The sequence below is a fragment of the Mirounga leonina genome, unplaced genomic scaffold (assembly GCF_011800145.1).
Source record: "Mirounga leonina isolate KUSES-001 unplaced genomic scaffold, KU_Mleo_1.0 Mir_154, whole genome shotgun sequence".
NCBI lineage: Eukaryota > Metazoa > Chordata > Mammalia > Carnivora > Phocidae > Mirounga > Mirounga leonina.
Window position 1 is genome coordinate 45,167,592 of NW_023270389.1, and position 25,618 is coordinate 45,193,209.

A 25,618-nucleotide genomic window follows, 5' to 3' on the forward strand; every position below is an offset into this window, starting at 1 on the left:
AACCAACTGAGCCACCCAGGCACCCTAACCTGTCTTTTCTAACAAAATATTTGACCATATATTTTTAGCAGTTTGATGCATGTTCTGCATAACGTGGGCCACCTGCTTAGCTCTCCAGTCCTCAGACTTTTCTCCATACTCAGTTCCATAGTGATTTGTATACCTGTGGCTTTAGATACCAACTATTCATCGATTAGATACCAACTATTCATCGATTCCAATAGATTTACATATCCAGCCCAGGCTTCTCTCCTAAAATCCAGACTCATATTCTACCATTGGTGACATCCTCATTTGGATTTCTGGTAGGGATCTCAGACTGAACGTGTCCAACACAGAATGCCTGATCTCCACTGCCTCCCAAATTGCCCTCCACACTCCTGCTTCTCCCCATCACGGTGCATGGCAACTCAGACCTTCCACATGCTCACGCCACAGTTTGGTTGTCATCCTTACCACCTCTCCTTCTCTCACAATCTACTAACTGTCTCCCAGTTGGTCTCCCTGCTTTCCGCCCGCGTTCTTTTTATGAATCATTTTCCAAATAGCAGCCAGTGCGTTCCATTTACAAACGAAGTCAGAAATTGTGTCACTGCTCTGCCCAAAGCTCCTTAACTGATCTGAGTTAGTAAATGATTCTTGATCACTCAGAGCACAAGCAGACACTCTGGCCACGGTGTCCTTTTCGATTTCATCTCTGTTCCTCTCCCCTTGCTCCCTAGGCCCTGCCACATCACTCTCCCTGGAGCTTGCCAGACGTGTCCATCCCTGAGGCCTTTCCATTTGCTGTTTCCTGTCCTGCAATGTTCTTCCTCTATATATCCTCATGGCCCACTGCCTTGCCTCATTCAGGTTTTTGTTCAGGTGTTATATTCTTACCGTGTTCTTCCCAGAGCTGCTTCCCTGCCCTGTCCTCATCCCCCCATGCCCTGCCCCTGTTTTCTCCTATCACCTTTCTCTACTTTTTTCTCCATAATTCTTGTCACCACAAAATGCTTCGTTTCTCCACCTTGGCACTGTTTTTTTTTTTTTTTTTTCCAAGGTTTTTTTTATTCATTTGAGAGGGAGAGAAAGCAGTAGGCAGAGGGAGAGGGAGAAGCTCCCCGCTGAGCAGGGAGCCCGATGCGGGACTTGATCCCAGGACCCTGGGATCATGACCTGAGCCAAAGGCAGACACTTAATTGACTGAACAACCCAGGCACCCCACCACTTTGGCACTATTCTTTTGGAATAATTCTTTGTTGTTGGGGATTACTCTGTGCTTTGTAGGATGTTTAGAAGCATCCCTGACTTCTTACCCACTAAATACTAGCAACTCTTTTCTTCTTCCCTATTGTGACAACCACAAATATCTCCAGACATTGTTAAATGTCTCCTGGGGAGAAAAATCATCCCTGGTTGAGGACCACTGCTCTAATACAATATGTGTTTTACCTATTTATTTACCTCCCTTCCCCACTGCTAGAATATAACTTCCATGAGAATAGGAATTTTTGTGTGTTGTTCACTGCTCTACTGTGAGTCCCCAGAATAGAGCCCAGTGCATAGTAAGTGCTTAGCAAATATCTAATGAATGAATGAATAAATGAAATGGGCTCCTACCTTGTGCCTCTGTCCTCATTAAGCTGTAGTCATCCTAGCCTTTCTTCTGCCTCTTGTACATCCTGAACTCATTCTCACCTTCCTGTCTTTTTCTTTCAGTTCCTGCTTCTGGAAAGCTCTATCCACACGTCATCACATGGTGGACCCCAGCTTGTTACTCAGTTCCCTACTCAAATGTAACTTGCTCAGAGAGGCCTTCCCTGATAACTCTCCCTGCCTGCCAGAGATACTCTGTATCATGTTACTTCACTACATTTATCTCTGCAATTATTTGTTTCATGTATGTCGAATTATTCTTTGTTTACATGGTGAATTTCTGTCTTTCTTAAAAGAATGCTCTCTGAGCCCTCAACCTTATCTGCTTTATTTATCATGGCAGCCCCATAATTAGAACAGTTCCAGGCCCATAGTTTGTGGGCTGATTGAATGAATAAGCCTATCTCCTAAGCAATTTCAATGTGGAAGAGATTCTCAGTAGTTAGGAGTTAAGGATTGTGTCTGTCAGGGTTCAGTTGCAAAGAATAGAATCCATTTTAGCCGGCTTAAGCAGAAAAGGATTAACTATAGCATGTGGCTTACGGAATCCCTGAGAGGTCTGAAGAAACAGCCTCCAGGTTGAGCTTTCAAGAACAACCTGGAAAGCCACACACTGACTGGACCACCAAGGGAGAGATTAGATTTTGTTAAGGAGACCTCTCTCCTGCTAAACCAGGAAGCTGAGGTGCCAGCTACTGGCTCTGAGACCAAACCACCACTGTCAGGACCACAAAGCTAGCATGAAAAGGTCAGCAGGAAACTGCCCCAGAAAAACCAGGTACCATCACCTCAGCGTTGGCCAGAAGAAAGAGCAAAACAACCAAAGCTTGTCCTTCAGCTTACTTGATCTTTCAGCTCTCGTGCTTCTGATTAGTGGAACAAATTAAAACTAAAACCCTGGCTGCTAACAGGTCTGGGAGATGTGGCTTTTTGCTCTCCAGTCTCTGCAGCACAAGAAGGCACTTTGCAAGGAGGTTAGAGTGAACGCTGAGGGCCAGTCCACCTAGAACACAGGTGTGGTGGTAAGGCAGGATGGAGAGACGAATGATAAAAAAGTAAATGAATCTTCAAGTTGATATCTGCCAGGCAATAAGTATTCATACTAAAAAACCAGTCAAATCGTCGAGAGTCTCTTGTACACAGTAGTATTCACACAACTTCAGAAATAATTACTTTTCCCCAAAGATGCGGTGGCATGTCTGTGACCGTGAGTAGCATCATGGCCCTAAAACATCAGTCTCAGACAAACCAAGCTCAATAAAACCATGATCTGAGATCTCCTGGAGGGCAGAACTGTTTATACCTTACAGCTCGAAAAGTGTGAGATTCCTCAGCCTGAGCACTGTTTTTCATAGCTGGCCATGTACATTTATTTCCAGTTTAGAGCAGTGGTTAAAGGGAAGTCTTAGAAAAGGCTTATATCGCACAGAATCGCAGATTGGCAATTTTGGTATTGGCTAAGCAAGAAATCCATTACTTGATTTCTTTTTATTATTTGAAATCTATAAAGGTTTATTTATTTGAATGAATCTATTTTTTATTTTTATTTTTATTTTTTTAAGATTTTATTTATTTATTTGACAGAGAGAGAGAGAGATAGCGAGAGCAGGAACACAAGCAGGGGGAACAGCAGAGGGAGAGGGAGAAGCAGGCTTCCTGCCGAGCAGGGACCCCAGTGCAGGGCTCGATCCCAGGACCCTGGGATCATGGCCTGAGCCGAAGGCAGACACTTAATGACTGAGCCACCCAGGTGCCCCAATGAATCTATTTTTATAAAATATATTGTGTACATCAGTCATCTCTCACCATGTGGTGGATATATATGTATTATTTAATTCATTTTATTGGAAGAATAAAACCCACAAATTCTCATCTTAACTCTACATCTGCATGCTTTTCAGTATTTAAGACCTCATTGCAATGATAGATGTCATTGGTTTTCACCTGTTTTACACACTTAAAAATCTAACTTTAAATAGAATTAGTATGAGGTCGGATAACTGGGGAGCCCTTGCTCAATTAAAAATACAGAGATACAGAAAAACCTGAGCAAGATTTTAGAATATGCTTTATCACATTATATTTTATTTTATTTATCACATTTAGGAAACTTAAAACTCTCTACAACTTTTAAATTCTTCCTTTTAAGTACTTCACACTTAAAGATAGCTTAAGAATTTCTTCCATTCTTTCTCTCCAATTTTCCTGTGAAGGACTTTTTAAACAGCTACTCTTTTTGAGTACGTGCTGTGAACTAGGCCTTGGACATTCTCTCATTTAATCCCCATGGCTTCCCTTTGAGGTGTAGATATTATTTCTGTTATGCGAACGTGGACCCCGAGGCTCAGAGAAATTGCTTGTTCAAAGACACCTGGCTACAAAGAGCCAGAGCTGGGATCACAAACTGGAATTTGACAGCATATCCTCCCAACTTCAAAGCTCACTCCTTCTTCTGCAACATTTCTTTATTTATTCGTGCATTTATTCATTTATGCAGTTAACGCTGCCCTAGTGCTTACTATGGGCCAGACATGTACTCTTTGCTGAGATTAAAATGATGAACCCAAAAAGGGGCACCATCCCTGCCTGTGTGAAGCCGAGAACCTCTACTCCCTCCAGGTTAGTTGCTCATTCAGGATTTATAGATGAGGATTAACTTTCTGCAAAAACAGTCAAGAATGTAAAGATTGCCCTTTTGGTTTTATGGGGGAGATGACCATTTTATAAAATATTCCCAAGTGAAAGAATATTAAAATTGATTGCAAGCCCCAGGTTACATGTGTTTGCCTAGAGTCCTTGATGACTTCAAGATTAATGAAGCACAGAAATTAATTAGAGAGGCTGAAACTCAAGAAATCCCTGGTGAGGAAAATAAGGTTTATCTGATTTTTATATGAGACAGAAGCAATGACAGAAAATGAGTTCCTGTCACAATGGATCAAGAATACAAGACGTGGTTTAATAATGTTTCTGGGGTGCTAGTGGCCTGAGCATGTAGGAAAACACTGCTGAATTCCTGAGTAAAAGTACTAAACTCACCAGCCATCAACTAGAAATGACAGAACCTATTATGCATGTCAGGACGTCAGCGCCTAGAGGGTCCAGTTGGTCCTGTACTGGGTGTGGAGGGCCAGGTCTATTAACAGGTGGGAGTATTCTTCACTTCCACACACAAGAATGTGTTTTCTCCTATTGGGAGGTCTTTCATTTTGCCCCTTCTGAGAGAGACATAGATATAGGGAACATTTCACTTTCTACTTTACCATAAGAAAAGCAATGGCCCCAGGGCAGTGATGACTGGCTGGTGTTCAGCCTCTGGGGAAATAGCGTGGAGTGCCAAGGCCTGTGGCACCCTGGAAATAACATGACTTATCTGATGGGGCAGCAGTTACTCAGCTTCTGCTGATTGTTGCCTGGGAAGAGGGCCCAATGGTGCCAGACATTTTATTTTCTTAAAGAGAAATCTGGATTTTTCTATGAAACCACCTGATAATTACATCTTGGCAACTAATTAAAAAAAAAAAAAACCCAACTTCTCAGGCAAACACTTTTATTTTTTATAAAGATTTTATTTATTTGTTTAGGGAGAGGGGGAGGAGGGGCAAAGGGAGAGGGAGAGAGAATCTCAAGCAGACTCCATGCTGAGCATTGAGCCCAATGGGCAGCTTGATCCCACAACCCTGAAATCGTGATCCAAGCTGAAATCAAGAGTCAGACACCCAAATGACTGAGCCACCCAGGCGCCCCTTGGGCCAACATTTCTAATTAGGTGATCAACCATCCTGGTTTGTCGGGGACTGAGGGGGTCTCCTGGGATGTGGGTTTTTCAGTGCTAGAACAGGGAGCATTCTGGACAAACTGGGATGGTTGGTCCTTCTAGAATGCAGAAGTTAATGGAAACATTTTGTAGGCTGAACCAAGTCTGTGGGTGGTCAGTTTATAATCTCTGATGAATAGGACAGGGAGCTAGAATAGGGTTCATACAGTCACATTTTCAAAGGAGGGGAAGATATTTGATGAACAGAGAAGGACCACATATACAGGAACCAGAGCACGTCCCACCGTTCACTTCTGTTCTCCTGACGGTTCATATAGGATGGCCATGACCAGAGGAGAAACTACTGTAATAAATGATTGCAGTGCTATAGTGTTCCATTTTTTTTTTCAGCTGTTCATCTTGAACTTTGTTCAACCAAGAAACCCACTGGTGAGAAAGCCCTTCCTTGGAGAGTGGGAGATCCAGAGGGTGGGAGGAAGAGGTTGTGTTCTCCAAAAGGACGCAGACAATCAAAGGGCATGTTGGAAGGTTATCTATAGAAGTGTCTTGGGCTAGACTATTTTTATTCTACCTAAGTTTTGTAACTGTAACTTCAAGGGTTAATTTTTCACAAGCTTTTCTTTAGAAAAACAAACAAACATTTTTTTGGGGGGGGGGGTGCGGATTGGAGAATATTACCATGGAAAGGAAACCTAAACACCATGTAATCCAAAACTTCCAGTATTGGAGAAGTTGAGAGACAGTGTCCCATAGCTAGTTAGTGGCAGAATGGTTCAACCTGGATCTGTTTGGAATGCTGTAGATGAGTGCCAGTAGCATGGTAAGGGGAGGCAACACAGCTTCTCTACGTTGCATTGCCAGCTGTGAAGGAAGTTCTATGGCACAAAGAAACATAACCATCAAAATCTAAAAACAACAAAAGTTATCTCATACTCTGCCTTTTGTTTAGGAAATTAAATGATACTGAATCACTAAATGCTCATATTTTTGAAACTCAGTGCAAATTGTTTAAGATGAAGGGCAGTAAATAGGAGGCTCCCCCATCAAAAGAGCTACCAGGTTGTATCTGGGTCATTTCATGTGGGCAGCACACATTTCAAAGTAAAAACCTATGATTTGAAAAACACAGTCAAGGAAGTTTAAAGAAAAGGTCTTTCCAACCCTCATTATATACTAGTATATATTTAGCTTCATTCTTCAGTTCCAAAGGCATCACTTCTTCACAACAGAATTTGCTTTGAAGTCTGAGAATGAACTCTGTGGTGAGGATATGCCCCCAGGCCTATATGGAGCAAGTGAAAACAAGACTGATTTTTATCTTATTACACTGGCATCCTGGACCAGCCAAAGAACTGACTGCTCATATTTAGAGTCACAAAGAGTTATCATTAAGGTCCAAAGGTTCACAGATTTCTTGTTTGAATAATTAGAATACTCCTTGCTTCATTCTGGGCCAAAATGACATACATGGTTTGTCTTTGGCACCTGTTTTTGTAAATTCCTAGAAAACTTAACAGAGTAGGATAGAAACAATGGCCCAATAGCATGAATGTCACGCCAACAGACCATATAGGCCAACCTAAATCCCTTGCAGACTCTAAGAATCTTCTAGAGACTAGAAATCAGTGGTCACACTGTCTTTATTGTGGGTAGATTCCATGTAGCTATAGGCCACTTTAATATAAGCTTGGTGAATAGAACAGGGTCAGAAGATTTGATTTGAGAGGCCAACACTCAACAATGAGTTTATGGTTAAAAACCAGACCCCTAGCTGTCCCAGCACTTAGCACTTATCATTCCCCTCCTGATTAGATCCAGGAGGGCAGTGAGAAGGAAGAGGTATGTTAGTTCTTGATAACCATTTAGGGGTTGATGAAATAGGGACAGGAGTCAACAAGACACAACTATAAAACATTGTTTTAGTGTCCAGATCAGATTTCTTTCCAGGGCAAATCTCTGAGGGGGTGGTTTGGGCATTCATTCTAATTTCAGGGGCAAGTCCTAGTAGTGTTATTGCTGGTGTGTGTGTGTGTGTGTTTAAGCTCAACACAACAAACATTACTATCTCACATGATTTCTTTTTTTTTTTTAAAGATTTTATTTATTTATTTGAGAGAGAGAATGAGAGACAGAGAGCATGAGAGGGAGGAGGGTCAGAGGGAGAAGCAGACTCCTCGCTGAGCAAGGAGCCCGATGCGGGACTCGATCCCGGGACTCCAGGATCATGACCTGAGCCGAAGGCAGTCGCTTAACCAACTGAGCCACCCAAGCGCCCACTTCAATGCAGTTTTGAGAACCAAAGGGATAAAAGTTCTCCCAGGTAGGAATAAGTGCACATCGATTGCGAGCTTAATGCCTTGAAGAAAAATTATAATGGCAACAACAATAATAGTAACAACAATAGAATCAGCTACCACTTACTGAGTTTAACGTAGGGTTATTTCTAATCATCACAATAATCTCACAAGGTTGCTATCAACAGCCTCACTTGACAGAGAGGAAATGGGTCTCAATATAGATAGGAGGTATTTTGGAGCCTTTGTGGGGCTCACAGAGGGCAAGGCAACTGAACTGATCTTAATCAGAAGTTTCCAAAATTTTTTTATTATGTACCCCCATTACTAAAACCTTTTATATAATGTAATACTAATATTATGTGTTTATATTTATACATTTATTCATAAATTATTTACATGTACCTCCATGTTAAATATCATATATATTATAATACAAAATAGAAATTTTAAAAAGATCATAAAAATTTTAGTATTTGCTTCTCATAACCTACTGGATCATACGATATACCCTTTGGGATTCATACTCCCTAATCTGGAGACCACTGGCCAAACCATAAATGATCGCTATGGTTGTGTTTATTCAATTACCTATTAAGCAAACATTTACAGAGTTCCTTGCAAAGACGCCAAGGCCTCACTGTGAATGATCATCTCCTGTCGTATTGAAGCGCTAATAACATCACTACCTCATTGTGTGCAAACACTTTGTCACTTCTGGGTTCTGTGGGTAGGAGGGTTTAGTTCATCTCCTCCAGGCAGGAGAGTGGTGCTGCATCTAGTTCAAGGCTATATTCAAAGTCACAAAAATGTAACTTAACAGAATATTTGGGATTGGGAGAAAGTCCCAGATAGTCTTGGTACATCATTAAGAATCTAAGCAACAAACTAAAACAGGTAAATGGCCCTCCTGAATTAGATAGAGTACCGTGTTTGGCAAGGTTGTGTGGCACTGTGTGAAGAACACTGGACTTGGTTTTGGAAGACCTACGTTGGTGTCTGTGCTTCTTTCCTTACTGGCTGTGTGCCCTTCTATAAATTATTTACCCTCACTGAGCTTCTGTAAATACTCCTTTTTTTTTTTTAAAAAAAAGATTTTATTTATTTGAGACAGAGAGAATGAGAGACAGAGAGCATGAGAGGGAGGAGTGTCAGAGGGAGAAGCAGACTCCCTGCCGAGCAGGGAGCCAGATGTGGGACTCGATCCCGGGACTCCAGGATCATGACCTGAGCCGAAGGCAGTCGCTTAACCAACTGAGCCACCCAGGCACCCCTGTAAATACTCCTTTTTTTAAAGATTTTACTTATTTACTTGAGAGAGAGAGAGTGAGTGAGAGAGAGTACAAGCTGGCGGGGGGTGGGGGGCGGGGGAGAGGCAGAGGGAGAGGGAGAAGCAGGCTTCCCGCTAAGCAGGGAGCCTGATGTGGGGCTCAATCCCAGAACCCCAGGATCGGGACCTGATCCGAAGGCAGACACCTTTTTTTTTTTTTTTTAAAGATTTTATTTATTTGACAGAGAGAGAGAGAAAGAAACAGGGAGAGAGGCAACACAAGCAGGGAGAGTGGGAGAGGGAGAAGCAGGCTTCTGCGAAGCAGGAAGCCTGATTCGGGGCTCGATCCCAGGACCCTGGGATCACGACCTGAGCCGAAGGCAGACGCTTAACGACTGAGCCACCCAGGTGCCCCTGTAAATGCTCCTTTGTAAGATAAGGATCATCACACCTTCTCTGCCTATCTGACCCAATTGCTATCACAACCAAACCCCCTCAAATTTGATGATGATCTCATAGAATTCCAGGCTTGATCAATCAGCTGTCAATCACTACACATGTATTGAGTGCCTGATGGATATTCCAAAGTGCCATCAGGTAAGTAGAGTTTCACTGTTCTTGATTTTGCAAGAACAAGCAAGTTTTTATTCCCCTGAATTCAACAACTTCGCACCTTCTATCTGTGACACTTCTACTCCCACAGAGGTTAAGAGAAGTGACTTCAGAGCCTGGCTTTGCCTCTTTGACATTCCATTTCCTTAAGCCTTTGTTCCCTCAACTGTGAAATAAGGATAATGATATTTACCTCCCAAGTTACTGGGAGGATTATATGAGATAGTTATGTGAAATGCTTAGTGCAATTGAAACTGAAAACTGAATGATGATTATTACTTAAATGGCAAATAGGGCAAGGTACTCTTTCAACATCAACATTTTGGTCAATGAAAACGGCAACTTAATATATCTGTTCAGAACTGGATTTCACTTGGTGATTCCAAAAAACCAAGTGGTTTGACCTTTTATCTTTCATATAATTAACCTTTTTATAGTGGTCTTCGAGAATGAGTTAAAAGATTTAACATTCAGGTAGGGAATGAATAATGACTGGCTTGACAGAATGGAACTTTCTACGAGACTGTTTTAGACGGCTGTAGATTTACAACTGTCCCCAAATGAAGACTTAATATTTACCAGACATAAAAATAAAAGGAAAAAATATTTTTAAGGTAATAACATATAATCATGAAGTAATGAGCTGGTAGTTTGCATGCGTCACAACAAAGTTGCGATCTTGACTTTTAAACTATGTGGCAGAAGTCTTACCCTAATATTTAACAACAATGGATTTTTTTTTTCTTGTTACACAAGCTATTGACATAGCTTAAGTGACTCACTTAATGACTCATGATGCAATGGACTGGCATTTCCTTCTCCTTACTTGTACAAGGATGATTTGATCGTACAGGCACATTTCAGTTGACCATAGCTTACCTTCGTAATAGCCCTGCAGCTTAAGAAAGGCCCCAAAGACTGACCAGTATTTGTTTCTGAGTGAACTTAAATGCAGTTTTCCTAAATGTCCTAAGTACAAACTTCATCTTTAAAACAGGGGCTCTTCTCCTGTTGCCTGAGTTTGAGGCTGATCTTCTGTGTTGTAATTTCTCTTGGTATCTTACTCTGCTTTTTCTATCATGGTAGACTCATAGTGGCCTAGCATATAACAGGAAAGAACCTTAGAGATCTTCTAACTCTACTCCCTCATTTTTTTACATGTGAAAACTATGATCCAGGCAAGTCAATCATTTTCATCAGCTTCAGAGTGGAGAATAGACTAGGTCATAACTCTGAGCTCTCTGTTCATGGTTTATATTTCTACCCAACTCAACTTCTTTCAATTTCTCTGACTCCTGATTAATTTTTTTTTTTTTGCTTCAGATGTATAAAAGTGTGGGAAAATTAGATTAATCTGAAACATTATGTTCAATCCTTTCTCTAGAACAAGTCTTGATATGTGAGTGGGAACACTGGTATTTCAAGATTCTCACCACTGAGGTGTGGCAATTTGGCCATGGACATGCTGTTGGATTTGGCTGTACTCATCCTATTAGATGTCTGGCATTGCAACTCTTACAAACTGTGTGCAAAATTGTCTCCAATTTTAGTGAATATTCACATTGAGAAATCATGTTTATTTCTCCTTTTGCATTGCAGTATGACTTAGATAAAGTAATCCTTAGTGAATTAATTTACACTGTAGTACCTGACCCAAATTCAGGATTTATATATATTCTAAAAGGATTTTTAAAGACCTAAAATATTGATTAATAAGTTAGATATTGGAGACCCAAACTCTTTATTGAACTTCAGTTGAAGAGAGCTAATCTGATATCCTGGGAGTTGTAAATATTTTATAGTAATGGCATATTTCATATTATTGAAACAGAAGATGATATTTAGCAAAAATAGAAGTAAAAATTTTAGCAAAAAAGACAAAGTAGGTATATGAGTGTAACATCAGAATGGCATAAGATAGGCTCCTAGAATTATGGGTTAGAGAAAAATGGTATCATGGAGATTTGGATACACCAGATGAACACAGCCTAGACATTGCAATTTCAGGGTAGATAGTTGTGAATAAAGAAATCATCCCAGAACCAAATACACATTTTTATATATTAGGAGCAGCGTGAAGTGTGAGGATCTGAGATTTCTAGAAAAATGTTGATTGTATCCAATTCCTTATTTTTTTTTAGCCTCGGTACTTAAGTTTCTACTCCTTCACTCTCCTGAAACTGCTTTCAGGAAAGTCACTAATGAACTGCAATTTGTCAAACGTCCTTCTTCAAGGAATTTGACATTTGACACATCGTCTACTTCTTCCTGTATACTCTCTTCCTTTTAGTGTCTCTGATATTGCTGTTGCTGTGGAATAGTTTTCTGCTGCTTTTTTTCTTTCTTTCACTCCCATCATCAATATTGAGATCCAGTATTCCATACTTGGTCCTTTTTTTCCTGCAAAAAGAAATCATGAACATACGGTATGAACCAAATAACACGCGCCCAATAGCAGACACTACAAATTGATTTTGGCAATTTCCTCTCATCCCTGATGCTGTCCTAGAATTCTCAAAAACCCTTCAGGAAACCACCAAATGATCAGAGTTCACATATGAGAAGAAAATTTTTCCCCATGCCTGTTTTACATACCCATCTCGGAAGAGCTCATCTGTAGTCATGACTTTAATTCCAGAAATCCCTGGGCTTATTCATTAGGGTCTCCAGCACCTTGCCCAGTGCCTGGAGAGCATGGTTTGGGCTAGATAAATATTTGAAGAATAAATGATGCAATGTTTGATTAGTTAACAATGTCTAAGTATATTCTGACATATTTTTGGTGCTTGAATGCAATTAAAATTGAAATGTAGTGATCATAGAGAATATACAAAATAGTGACAATATTACAGTGATGTATGTGCATGTTGAGACATTTTATTTCTGAACAAAAATTACTTTCTATATGAGATTTTATAATTATTTTCAAATAAGTAAACTTAAGATCTGTTCAGTAATAAGAAATGCAGGGGAGCTGTGAAAGCTTAAATTGGGGTTTAAAGAGATAGTAGTAGGCTAGTTCAGTGGGATATTATCCTCAAATTTGTAAATTTCAATCCAATGGCCAGTGAGAATAAAATGTGCTATTTATTTCTAATCAAGGTTAAAGTAGTAACATATAATTTTGCACTGTACTTTATAACCTTTTGAAAGAATTCTAAATCTTCAATTAATCAGGGTTGCAGCCTGATACCTTTTTCTGAACATTAATAATGTAAATGAATCACTAAAATGTTTACTACAAAGATGCTTCCAATACAACATGTTTAAAGAAGTAAAGTATTATAAACATGGAGCCTAATTTTTCTGCTTCCTCATTTTCTCATTTTTAGATTGATCAATAAAAGAGAATTATTATACAATAGGGAGTATTATCCACTGAGGTAATATCACCTAAATTTATTTTTTTGTATTTCACCTTTATCATTTTTTTTTCTGTTTTATGCAAGCACAATAGTACCTAGCATATAGTGCTAAATAAATGTTGGATATTACAATTGCATATTATCAAAGATGTTTGGCTCAAGTTGGGGGTGGGAAGTGTATGTTTTTCAAAGCATGTAATAATGTGGTAGTTCTCAGGGGCTGGGTTTGGAGGCCGGAAGTGTGAGCTACCAACTCATATTGCATTTACACTAGTGTGCCTTCAGTTTCAGGGTATAACCAGAAAGTGGAAGCACAGAGGTGGGGTAGAAGAGCCCAGGACGGGAGGGCCAGCTTGTTTGTGATGTATTAATTTTCTAATGCAGGTGTGGGCAAACTTTTTCTGTAAAGGGCCCCTTGGTAAATATTTGACACTGATAGGCCATATGATTTCTGCTGTAATTACTCAACACTGCTGTTGAGACAATACATGTTCCAATAAAGTTTTATAAAAATAAGTGGTGTCCTAGGTTTGTTCCAGGGGTCATAGTTTGTGGACTCCTATTCCAGTGGTGAGGTTTTGGTGCTCAATTAGTTTTCTTAACTCAACAAGTTATTTCTGAATCTTATTTTATTTTTTGATCCTCTGTGTGTGTGTATGTGTTTGTCATTGCTAACCTGTGAATTTTTATCTTTCAATGTGGTGAACTTTAGTTTGCTCTGATGTAGGTGCATTCTTCTGGACACTTTCCACCTCATCTGAGATTTGTTTCTCTTCATTCAGAATATGGTTTATGAGCTACATAATGAGATTAGAACTACATGCAGTCTTTATTGGAAGACCTGAGCCCCGTTCTCTCATCTGAGATTTTGTTAAATATTCTGTACTAAAGATTAGTTAAACTGTTTGGGAGTGCATTTTATTCTTGGACAGATTCTCTCAGGCATTAGTTCATTTTCCAGTTCTTTATGGAGTCCTCGAAAATGGTAAAGCCTGGAGTGTTAACCAAGCCTATGCACTCCTTCGGTTTACATGTGTCTGAATTTGGGGGTGGGTGGGGTGGGGAGAGAGGAGAAAGGTGTTAGCAAGAATTTTCTGGATTTGTTTGACTCAAAATATTTAATATTGTTTCTGGTAACTAGAAACAGGACTAGTAGACACTCTCAATTCCTTTTATTTCTATTTCTTTTTAGATTTATCTTTTCACAGTTTATGACATAAGCTTGGACTCTTTCCTTGTCTGGTACCTGAGGGCTTTTTTTTTTTTTTTTTCCTTCTTGCTTTCACATTGCTTACATGCCTATTTTGTCTATTTGAGAGCAGAGTAGTATATAAGTTAAAGATCTAAGCTCTGGATTTATATATATATATATATATAAGTAATATATAAGTTAAAGATATAAGTTCTGGATTTACACTGCTTGGGATCAAATCTCAGGTCTACCAGTTACTACACCTAGGATCTGTGCTTCAGTTTCTACATCTGTAAAATGGGGATGATGGTAGTATTGGTTTTCACAAAGATATATTATCAAATGAGTTAATATGTATAAAGTCCTTAGAATAATGCCAGGTAATGCATACTAAACACTATTTACATTTTAAGTATTATTGATACATATTTTTGATTTTTTTTTTTTCTCAAATACTGAGATGGGTGATTGTGCTATTTGGTTCCCTCTGCCATATTGGCCTTCAAATTTACTATTCTTGAAGCTCTATAGTCATTCTTTATCAGAAATTAAACCTAAAAAGCTGATAACAAACTGTATTATAAGCACTTATGGACAGTAGAAGAAGCAGAAAGAAAAGAGGGCATTTAACATATTTAATAGATAAGTAAATTGGAAAGGGTTAGTCCTACAACTCTGTTTATAAATGAGATTGCTTCCTTTTCAGCTCTGGGTTAGCCTTGATTTATTCTGCTGGCCTGGCTTGTGTGTGACTTGACTTGCCACAGAGCATACACTTCCTACTTTGTTTTGTCTGTCTGTCTCACCTCAGGCTCTTTCAGATCCCCTCCCTGACCTTTGTCTTTTGGCCACAAATGCCTTTTCTCATCTCTTGCCACCTGGAATGATACTGTTTTCACTCTACCCATTACTTTCCATGTAAAGGAAGTGTTTGTATTCTTGGCTCTAAATGGCAGAGAGATTGGTCATTGCTTGCTATGTTTTCACCCAACATGTTAGGACAGACTGGGTTTTTCATTTAATTAGATTGTGGGGTTTAGGGTGAAAGGATCCTATCAAAACCAGGAACACTAGCTCCTTAGAAATCTCTTGGCATGTAAAAATTAGTGGAACTTTTTCAGCAGGTTGCACTAGGGACTTGGGATTTATGGATTTTTTTTTTTTTTTTAAGTAATAGTAAAGATTTTAATTTTAATTTTTTAATTTTGTATAGTTGACACACAATGGATAGATCTAGTTTTGCATAGATTCTTTATAAGTTCTTCTCCCAATCCTCTTACAGTGTGAAATTTTTTAATCTTGGAATTATATTGCAGCAAAATTGAAATAAACAACTCTATTTTTTTCTGATAATTAACTTCATTCAAAAGTTTTCAAAAATTTACACCTGACAGAAGTCAATGCAGAAGTTCAAATCTTCCAGAGACTTATATTGACTATAGGTGAACTCAGTCTTAATTTAGCTAAGCAATGCCCATGGTCAACTGTGAGGGCCTCGCATGCATTCTTTCATCTTCACCAAAACCCTCTTCCTTGTGATTCAGCAAATATGCCTGTCTGTGTGAAGCTTACATTCTAGCAAGAACCAGGGGAAAAAAAGAAAGAACAGAAAGAAACAACTCTTTCAATAAAAGGAGCATGACCACGTGGGATGCCCAGTGAAATTAATTTTTTGGTAAAATGATGATCAAAGAGAAACCCATTTTTATCTCAGCCTTTGATGAAAATATTTCTCAGTAGTGTACTGATACTCTCCTACCTCAATACTGAGCATGAGAAGATTAGGTTGACTCAGTACTGACGCTGGTACTTAATCTGAAAATCAAAGAATATCTTTGATAACATCTTGTCTTTGTTTCCTCTCAAAATAGATTTCTTTTTTCATGAAAGAAAATATGTTTCTTGAGTTCTTTTTTTTTAAATTTTTTAAAAAGATTTTATTTATTTATTTGAGAGAGAGAGAATGAGATAGAGAGAGCATGAGAGGGGGGAGGGTCAGGGGGAGAAGCAGACTCCCTGCCGAGCAGGGAGCCCGACGCGGGACTCGATCCCGGGACTCCAGGATCATGACCTGAGCCGAAGGCAGTCGCTTAACCAACTGAGCCACCCAGGCGCCCTGTTTCTTGAGTTTTGATTAATTGAGGGTTTGATATTTTTCTCATAGCTTGTTTATATGCCACCACAGAACAGAATGGGATGTGACCATAATAGTCTGAGTCATGGTGGCTCATGAGGTCAGGAACATAAGTCAAGGTTTAACATCTCCAAGTTTCTGTGTAGCTAAGTCTACATGAGATCCCAGTGATGAAACAAATCTTGTAGTCATGTCTTGTTCTACTCTATTCATATGAATATGTCAAAAATTGAAAGAATAGTAATGTGCTTCTTTAAACAAATTAGGCAACGTTTCAAGCATTCAGAGTAATTCTGAAAATAATATAACAGACTCTCAAGTTACTGCCATCCAGATTTTACACAGGATTGAGGATTTTAGATCCTTAAACAATTCAGTGTAAAAGGTAAAGGTGTCTGCCTCTCCTTAATACTCTTTCCTTCCCTTTCTCCTAAGAGGTCATTGTTCTGAAGATGGTGTATGCAGCATTTAAGCTATTGCTGTGTGTGAAAATTACTGCAAGCACTTAATGGCTTAACACAACAGCCAGTTATTATTTATTGCTCATGAGTCTACAGGTCAGCTGGGTGGTTGGTTGTACTGATATGAGATAGGGTGGGCTGATCTTAGTGAGTCGTGCTCATGTGTCCATGGTCAACTGGCAGGTCAGCAGGGAGCTGGCTTCTTGTGATATGGTCTTAATCATGTGTCTAGTGGTTAGCTGATTGTAGGCTGAAGCAATAGAATTGGCTGGCCTTGGGTTGCTCATTAATCATCAGCCTAGCTCAGGCTTATTCTAAGGTTCTAAGAGGGAAAGTGGAATGTAAATGTGTAGGGCCTCTGGCAAAACATTGCTTCTATTGCAGTCTGTTGGTGAAAGTGAGTGTCAACAAAGACACCAGAATGAAGAGATGGGAAAATAGACTTTGCTTCTTGGTGGAAGCAGTGGTAAATATTATGGGGGGGGGGGGGGGGGGATTTCTAGGAGGGGAGGAAGATTGTGTCTGTTTCTGTAATCTTCTACAAAGCATATGTATTTTTTCCATGTATGTGGCTTACATTTTTAGATGTTTATATTTATAAGTAATATTTTGTATTATAAAAATTAGCAAATGTATATTCTATTCAATATATTGTTTTGCACATTGTTTTTTTTTAAATTCACAGTGATGTTTTTGAAATTTACTGTTATGATGAGTTTAATGCATATCTCACATCACAATTTATCTATACATTCTCTTGATGGCCATTTAAATTATTTCCCATTATTTTTTGCAATCACAAGTAAAGCTGCAATGAACATGCTTGTATGAAATTTTGTGTGTATACATTGAGAGTTTCTCCAGGTACATTTCTAAAAATGAACCTATAGGTTATACCTTACATACATTTTCAGCTTTATTAAATATTGCCAAATTATTCTCCAAAGCTGTTAGACCAATTTACGTACCCCATCATGGTGTATAAGTTTCACTTACCCCTACATCTTTATGAGTTATACTTTGCATTATTAGATTTACTTTTATTTTATGTGGAGCCAGTTAAATATCATTATCATTTTAATTACATATCATTTAGTAAGATTGAACATATTTCATATGTACACTGGCCAGATAAATTTCCTCTTCTGTAAATTAATTGCCTATTCATATATATCAACATTTAAATTTTATTTATTTATTTATTTATTTCGAGAGAATGCATGAGCGTGGGGGGAGAGGGGCAGAGGGACAGGGACAGAGAATCCCAAGCAGCCTCCATGTCCAGCATGGAGCCGGTCGCGGGGTTAATCTCATGACCCTGAGATCATGATCTGAGCCAAAATCAAGAGTCAGACACTTAACTGACTGGGCCACCCAGGTGCCCCTAAATTTTGTTTTATTTTATTTAAATTCAATTAATTAACATATAGTGTTATTAGTGTAAGAGGTAGAATTTAGTGATTCATCAGTTGCATATAACATCCAGTGCTCATTACATTAAGTGCCCTCCTTAATGTCCATCACCCAGTTACCCCATCCCCCCACCCACCTCCCCTCCAGCAACCCTCAGTTTGTTTCCTATAGTTAAGGGTCTCTTATGGTTTGTTTCCCTCTCTGATTTCATCTTATTTTATTTTTCCCTCCCTTCCCCTATGATCCTTTGTTTTGTTTCTTAAATTTCACATATGAATAGCATCATATGGTATTTGTCTTTCTCTGACTGACTTATTTTGCTCAGCATTATACTCTCTAGCTCTATCCATGTCCTTACAAATGGCAAGATTTCATTCTTTTTTATGGCTGAGTAATATTCCATTATATATATCTCTCTCATCTCTATCTATCTATCTATCTATCTATCTATCTATCATCTATCTATACCACTTCTTCTTTAGCCATTCATCAATCGATGGACACTTGAGCTGTTTCTATATCTTGGCTATTGTAGATAATGCTGCTATAAACATAGGGGTGCATGTATCCCTTTGAATTAGTATTCTTGTATTCTTTGGGTAAATTCTTTGGGTAAATCTTTGTGTATTTACCCACAAAGTGCATAGTGATTATAAGATAGTTCTACTTTTAACTTTTTTTTTTTTTTAAGATTTTATTTATTTATTTGACAGAGACAGACACAGCGAGAGAGGGAACACAAGCAGGGGGAGTGAGAGAGGGAGAAGCAGGCTTCCCGCTGAGCAGGGAGCCCAATGTGGGGCTCGATCCCAGGACTCCAGGATCACGACCTGAGCTGAAGGCAGACACTTAATGACTGAGCCACCTAGGCACCCCTATTTTTAACTTTTTGAGGAACCTCTATACTGTTTTCCACAGTGGCTACACAGTTTGCATTCCCACCAACAATGCCTGAGTGTTCCTTTTCTCCACATCCTCGCCCAAACCTGTTGTTTCTTGTGCTGTTGATTTTAGCCATTCTGACAAGTGTGAGGTGATATCTCATTGTAGTTTTGATTTGCATTTCCCTGAATTGAATGATGTTGACCATCTTTTCATGTGTCTATTGGCCATCTGTATGTCTTCTTTGGAGTAATGTCTGCTCATGTCTTCTGTCCATCTTTTAATTGGAATTTTTTGTTCTTTTAGGTGTTGAGTTTGATAAGTTCTTTATATATTTTGGATACTAACCCTTTGTTGGATATGTCATTTGCAAATATCTTCTCCCATTCCATAGGTTGCCTTTTAGTTTGCATTTTTTATCTTTTTGAGAAAACTTTCCCTACCAGGATGTCATAAATATATTTTCCTATATTTTATTCTAAGGTTTGAAAGTTTTTCTTTTTGTGTTTAGCCTCTTAATCCCTCTGGAATCTACTTTGTGTATGATGTAAAATAGACATCTAATTTTATCTTTTTCCAGATAGAAAACCAATTGTCCTGGCACAAATTATTAAAGAATCTTTTCTTTCTCAATGATTTGTGATGATAAAATGTCATATCCCAAGTTCCTATGTAGGCATGGGTTTATTTCTGGGCCCTTATCCTATTTGATTGGTCCTGTTTTTTCCATCTCTGCACCATTGCTGTACCCTTTTAATGACTTCAGCTTTATAGTAAGTTTTATATCTGGCAGGGATAATATCCTTCCTCATTCTCCTTCAAAATTATTGTGGCTCTTCTGTGCCCTTTGCTTTTTCCTATTAAATTTAAGAGCAGCTTATCAAGTTAAAGAGTGGAAAATGCTATGCAATGAGAAAAGTAGAATGAGGTAAGGGGGATTGAGAGTGCAGGGGGGAAAATCTAATCCTAATCTAATCTAATCTAATCTAATCTAATCTAATCTAATCTAATCTAAACAGGGTGATGTAGGTAGGCTTCACTGAGAAGTAAGACTTGAGGAAAGGCTTCCAGGAGATAAAGAAATTAGGCAGTTTCCTGGGGAAGAGTTTTGCAGGCAGAAGGAACAATCAGTACTGAGGTTCTGAGCCACGTGTATTTGAGGAAGAGCAAGGAGGCTAGTGAAACTGAAGCAGAGTGAACAAGGGGAATAGCACTTGGAAATGAGGTCTTATGGGAACCACAAATGCTCCTGGGGAGCACATATGGGGACCAGTGAGCCACTGTCAGGATATTGGCTTTTGTTTTGAGTGAGATGGGAAGCCATTGCAGGGTTTTGAGTGGAGTCATGACATAGTCTGGTTTAAAACGTAAAAGAATCACTCAGGCTCCTGTGTTGAGGACTGAAAGTAGGGAGGAAGTATAGGAGCAGGAGAGAAGTAATGGGGCTATGGCAGTTATCCAGGGGGCAGATGTGGTGGCTTGAACCCAGCTGCTAGCAGTGTCGGCATGAGAAGTAGCTGGATTCTGGTTGTAGTTTACAGGTAGGGCCAATAGGATTTCTTGGTGGATTGGGTGTTGGGGTGTGAAGAAAGAGAGGCGTCAGGATGGCTCCCAGGGTTTTGGCATTGGCAACTGGAATAAAGAATTACTATTAACTGGGTAGGATTGTGGGAGGAGCAGTTTTAGTGAAAGATCAAAACTCAGTTTTGGGCATGCTGAGTTTGAGATGCCTATTAGACATCTAAGAGGAGATGAGTCTAGAGTTTAGGGGAGAGGTTCAGCGTGGGGATATAGATTTGGGAGTCATCAGTATACATCTGGTATTTAAAATGTGGAGACCAGATGAGATCATCTAGGATGTGAGTATAAAGAGCAGTGGTCCAAGACTAAGCTCCTGGCTAAGAAAGACATGCACACAAGGGACCTTTTTGGAGTGATGGAAATGTTCCAAAACTGGATTGTGGTAGCGTGGAAAAATCACTGAATTGGACACTTAAAACATGTCAAGTTTATGGTATGTAAATTATGTCTCAATTTAACAGCATTAGCTATTAAAAAATACATTAGAAAAGGGAGTCAAAGAGAGGAACTAGTAAAGGATATTTGAGAAATGGCCAGGATTGAGGGAAAAATAACAAAGAATCATGGAATTCCAGCAAATGACTCAGTATAATCTTCATTCTTTTTGTTAGTCCTTCCTGGTATTTTTCCTAGCTAAAGTTGGGTAAAAGAAATGAAAAATCATGTAACTTGCATTTGCTTGAATATGTTCTTAATCCAGGTTGACATCCTTGTTTTGAGAGCTTTTTTTGGAGCTAGTAAAAAACTGAAGTTTTGCTAGACAGATTTCTCTCAGACTAAAAAAAAGAGTGGTTATGAGAAGAAGAGGTGACTTCACCCAGAAGCCTCTTTGCTAAGATGCTCTCTCACAGGTGCGGAAGTAATAACGGAGGGTAGAGTGATCTGGGTCTGAGTCCTAGGGCCCCAGGAGATCTCTGTAGAGGTGGTGGGCGGTTTTGTAAGTAGAGAAGCAAAGCTGACAACAGTTTACAATGGCATTAAATGTAGCTGATTCCATGGCAGTGGTCTTCCCGCATTTATAGAGAGCCCACAACATGTAGGTCATGCTTTGTACCTTTGGGAACTGATAGGATAAGAGGCACTGGCAGATGCCTATCTTCTTTCTAATATAAGGGCTCGGGGAGCATTGTGCAAAGAAGCACAGGGCTTTAGTCAGCACTCCAACGAAGCCTCCACTTTATTTTTTTTATTTTTATTTTTTTTAAAGATTTTATTTATTTATTTTAGAGACAGAGCACAAGAGGGGGGAGCGGGAGAGGGAGAAGCAGACTCCCTGCTGAGCAGGGAGCCTGATGCGGGACTCGATCCTGGGACTCCAGGATCATGACCTGAGCCGAAGGCAGTTGCTTAACCAACTGAGCCACCCAGGCGCCCCGAAGCCTCCACTTTAAAGGGTGCGGTGTGTTGCAAGATGCATGAAGTCACTTCTTAGAAGTATACTTAATAAGGGAGGATTAAAGAGAAGCAAATACAATTCTCAGGATCAGAATAACCTGTGAGCAAGCATATATTTTAATTGTTTTTTTTTTCTTTTTCTCCATGCCAAGAAATTATGTCAAAATCTGAGGCCCAAATCGGGAAACTCAAAAATGAACTCCATATATTTGAACAGAAAATGTAACAGGTGAAGAAGCAACCATGTGATAAGTGACAAAGTCAATCAGAAAAATTCATGCCAACCTTCTATATCTTTTACTAGGTAATGTGAATATGTTTCTTGAGGATGAACATAAAGGAGATCTAGAAAATAAAGATCTAGAGCAGGGCCCGGATAAAATACCTATGTTTTAATAGATCCGTGTTGGGAGCATTTCACCTTCGCTGCTGCATTAGCATTAAAGAGACTATTTATTTTAGTGCATCTCATCCAGGAACCTCAAAACTAATATGGGGTGGATTATTTTGGCTAGAAAAACATTTACTGTTTTTGCTATTAGAAATCACTATAAGTCACAGAATCCTTTTAAAATTAATTTGAACATATTGCCATTTCCTTTTATCTGAAGAGGACCTGCTACCACAGGGGAGTAGGAGAGCCGGCCTGCTGGCCTCTCACGCAGGGTTTGTCTGCATGGGGGGCAGGCCGGAAGGAGTGGATGGTTGAAAATGCTTGGAGGTGTTTCTAGTAGGGAGGTGGTAGTTGAAGGGTGGGGGAGGTTCCTTTTGAAGAGTAGTGGTTTATTCCTATTCTTGCGGTCCAGGGAGGTGCAGTTGCATAGTGGCAGCATAGGAACCCTCCGAGAGAAGTGGCTGCTTTGTTTCCTAAGGGAGTAGTCAGTCCTTCTGGGGGCACTCAACTCCTAAGTAGATTTCTCCTCTGCACCACGCCCTAGGGACAATAAACAAACCCGCCCGGGGTACAGGCTGCACCTGACCATGAGTGGGCTGCCTGAGACAGTCAGCAGGGTCAGGCAGCCATTTGCTCATCCATCCATTTAAAAGATGTTATTGAGTGCCATCTATGTACCAAGAACAGTATTAGGAGCTACAATGTGGTAATGAACCCCGGAGACATGGATCCGGCCTCCATTATGTAGTAAACTAATATATAATTGGAACTTGTGCTAAGTGCTATAAAGGAAAGACACAGGAGTCTGTGATAGAGCACATGGGGTGGGGCAGGGCAGGGCAGGACCTAGCTAGGGAATAGGGTGGCTAGGGGTATAAAGGGGAAGAAAAAAGGCACAGTGAAGGGGCCGTGGGGCCAGGCAGTTATGGTGGCATTGCCCAATTTCCCAAGAAGTGTTGAGGCCTGCTCTGAAGGAGCAAGAATCTAAGAGGAAGGGCCACTGTGGCGGCAGAAATTGCCTGGGTCCCTACCAGAAGGAACATGGGGTGGGGGTGTCTTACATTTTCTTATTTTTCATCATTTGTCTCAAATTCCTTTGATACCTCAGGCCACTGAGTCCTCTCACCCATTCTTCTTCCTTTTTACGTTTTGAATTTCCACACGAGAGTTCGTGACCCACTCCTCCCTCCTCCACAGGCGGTTGTGGGCGAGCAGAGATTTTCATCACGGACTGGAAGAATTTATCCGTGCCTGAGTGGCGGCTCTCCTAATGGACCATGGCCCTCTTGTGCGGTTCTCCTATCTCTGAAATGCAGGGTGAGGCCATAGTTTTTCCCATATTTTATTGACAGATAAATTAAAGTGATAAAGATTAAATAGCGTTCCCAGGAGCAAACAGTAAGTCAATGATAAGTGTTTCTCCCAACTACCTACCCATTAGAAGTTGGTCCACTGACAATATTCTTCTTGTATAATTCTCAAACATAATAAATACTCTTCTAAATGCAAATGACAGCTTCTTGAAGACCCCAATGCAGGTTCTCAGGAGGATTCCCTGTTTCTCTGCCCTCCACACCCCCAGAAGCATCCTCTTTTATCTCAACAGGCTCAGATGCTTAGCCTCCTCTCCTTTCTAAGCTGAGATCCTATGACCTACTTTCTCCTTCCCTTTAATAAAAGGAGTGTCAGACATTAGAGTTTCCCAAAGATTACTGAGCACTTAATTTGTTTATGCACACTTTGCTGATGCTCTCTATTATCTCCGATTTATACATGTTTAATATCCTATGTTTAAGGCCAGTATCAAGCCCTGGAACGGTATCTCTTGGTTCTCCCTGTTCTGTCTTTTAAAATCCCATAGAATATACCTCTGGGTTCACCTGTTCCTAGTTTAGATGTCTTGGCTGTTCTGATGGTGCAGTCAGCGTGGTTGTGTCTGGACGCTGGGTATTTCTGTGTGACCAGACAGGAGTGTTGCCTGCGGAATGGACAGGTCTATTCTCCCCATCCCTGGCTAGTTCGTTGCTGTAAACGTTTCGCCCTTCCACTCCAGAAGTTTCACGAAGAATGGTCCCCTCTCTGTTCACAATGCAGGATCTATTTCTGCCGTGCGCGTCAGTGGAGGTTGTTTTATAAACTTAAAAATAGCCTCCACCTTTTATTCTCATTCTTCTCTTACTCCAGCCCTCTACTCTGTTTATTCTCTTTTCCTCTCTTAGCAAGTTATTGTATTTGCTAAAGGATAGAGAAGTCCCAGCATAGGGGGCGGTGAGGAGGTGAGACTATAAATTAGAAACACAGCAACAGAATAGAGGGAGGTGAGGACAATGATTTCCTTTATTTAAAAAGGCAAAACTGTTTCAAGTTTTCAAAACTGATGAGATAGCCATGCTTATTGCTCATTATAATGATACAACTATTAGTTAGCAAAGCACCATGTGCTTTACACATCTTAAATCCTAGATTTAAGACGTATCTTTCACTTTTTAAATCTCCATTTTACAGGTGAGAAAACTGAGGTTAGAGAATTTATATAGCTTGTCCAAAGCCACACAGCCAATAAAAGGTGCAGCAGGTTTCAGACCCAGATGAGGAGGCACCCAAGCCCATACCGTGCCACTTCTCTGCACTCAAATGTGGTCTGAGAGGTCCAATGGGAAGAACTTGTTGCTATAAAATAAAGCATATATAATAAATGCACAAAATCTGTGCAATCTGATATCATGTACAATAAATGTAGATGCAAGCACACAGAAGTTTTAATTAATATTACTCTTATGCAGTCAAATCAATTTTTTACTGTTTCTTTTCTCATTTTGTTAGTTTTCAAATATCTTCAATCACTGTTAAAGTGAATATTTTCCCTGATGCCTGGAAGGTCATTTCAAGGTCTTCCACATAATAGGCATGTTGTGACAAGTCAAAGGCTTCCCCCCCCCACCGATGTTGCCAGGCAGTTCTCAGTTCATCCTTTCCAAGATCAAACTGTAAAAAAATCACCATCCCAATACAAACGTATTGAAGGTTTATCATGCTACTAGATTTTTACAGTGCATTGATTCAGAGGTTGAATTTTGGCATTTCATAGGTTGCTTGCAATTCCTTCGCTGCCATTTTCTAGTTCTGGGAACTTAGCTGTCTGTGTTCTAAACTTTGTTTTTCCATCTGTAAAATGGGTATAACTAAGGTACTTAGTAGAGTTATTAGGA

At 39.7% G+C, this 25,618-nt stretch overlaps 1 long non-coding RNA gene across 1 annotated transcript in view; it reads left to right on the forward strand.

The window, feature by feature from the left end:
• The window catches only part of LOC118014398, a 105,221-nt gene that overhangs the window by 44,027 nt on the left and 35,576 nt on the right, over positions 1 to 25,618 (forward strand). The window contains exons 6-7 of the long non-coding RNA XR_004680272.1: positions 22,168 to 22,319; positions 23,607 to 23,726. This is a non-coding gene — a long non-coding RNA (uncharacterized LOC118014398). The remainder of the gene's footprint in view (positions 1 to 22,167; positions 22,320 to 23,606; positions 23,727 to 25,618) is intronic.